Source organism: Convolutriloba macropyga, unplaced genomic scaffold (assembly GCF_964194025.1).
Source record: "Convolutriloba macropyga unplaced genomic scaffold, txConMacr16.3 SCAFFOLD_6329, whole genome shotgun sequence".
Taxonomy (NCBI): Eukaryota; Metazoa; Xenacoelomorpha; order Acoela; family Convolutidae; genus Convolutriloba; species Convolutriloba macropyga.
This window is the reverse complement of record NW_027449442.1, coordinates 9,471-10,661: the sequence shown is the minus strand read 5'-3', so window position 1 is coordinate 10,661 and position 1,191 is coordinate 9,471. Positions and strand designations below refer to the sequence as shown.

Genomic DNA, 1,191 nt, shown 5'->3' with positions numbered 1-1,191 from the left:
CGCAGCATGTGAAAGGTATAGATAAAAGTTATCGTTGCAGTCAGTACTGTGTAGTTACTAGTAGCTGGATTTAAGCTCGAAGTGAGACACTGTTGGTGAAACTTCATCATGAGAACGTCACAAGCTGATCACGCTCTATGATATGACTAGTATTATGTTGCTTATAGTAGGCTAAGCGCAAGCCGAAACATCAACATGTGAAAGTCGTAGAATTTTGCGATCAAACTGTGGCTAGTACTTTGATGATGCTTGTAGCCAACCGAATTGGTTGAAAAGCCCAATAAGTAAGCTAACTTGGGAGAGCTTGTTGGAAACCAAATGCTACTAGATTGGTCCAAATACATCCTTCAACAGGGGATCACTTGGCTCGCTTTACGAAGAGGAGCACAGCTATATGTGTTAATTCGGTATGAATCGCAAGATTTGTTTACCGACCTCTCTAACGCAAAAGGCGGTCTCGGCTTCGGCTGTTGACTGCGTCCGATTCAGGGTTATATAACTCTCGATTGAACACATTGATGTTCTATTGTTGGTGCTTCCAATAAAATTGGAACACTTAAAGCAGAACCGATTCAAATAATAGCATTCTGATCAATGATTGCATTCCTTGATCAAGAACTGCTGGAGTCATTGTGATGGCGAATTTTCTTCATAAGAAAATTGCAAAGAGACGGAACTTAATGAGACTAGTATTATGTTGTTTCTAGTAAGCGGAAGCTGAAACAGCAACATGTGAAAATCAAGTTTTGTTCAATGATCTCGAGGCGATAAGTACTATGAAGCAACTAGTAGCCTAAGCATGACTCAGATTTGAGACAGTCAAAAAGACTGGCGAAACTTCTTCACATGAAAGTTACATAGAGAACTACAAATGTATACAGCGAGTATTATGTTGTTTCTAGTAGGCGAAAGCTGAAACATCAACATGTGAAAGTTGTCTGCAAACTGTAGAACGATATGTGATTAGTACTGTGCTGTTACTAGTAGCCAGTCTGACTGTAGAAGCCAAGACAAAGGGAAACTAATGCATCTGAAAAGGACAAGTTATGGAAAGGTATGCACGATAAGTATTATGTTGTTTCTAGTAAGCGGCAGCTGAAACATCAACATGTGAACGTCGTTGTGTACAGTAACCTAGAACTATATAGTCCTTAGTAACGTGCATTTACTAGTACCTGTAATTGGTATTCA

The 1,191-nt window shown here is 39.5% G+C and overlaps 1 pseudogene; it reads left to right on the top strand.

Moving 5' to 3' along the window:
- The first annotated feature begins 342 nt into the window (after positions 1 to 342).
- Positions 343 to 494, top strand: LOC142355031 (5.8S ribosomal RNA; annotated as a pseudogene).
- The last annotated feature ends 697 nt before the right edge of the window (positions 495 to 1,191 follow it).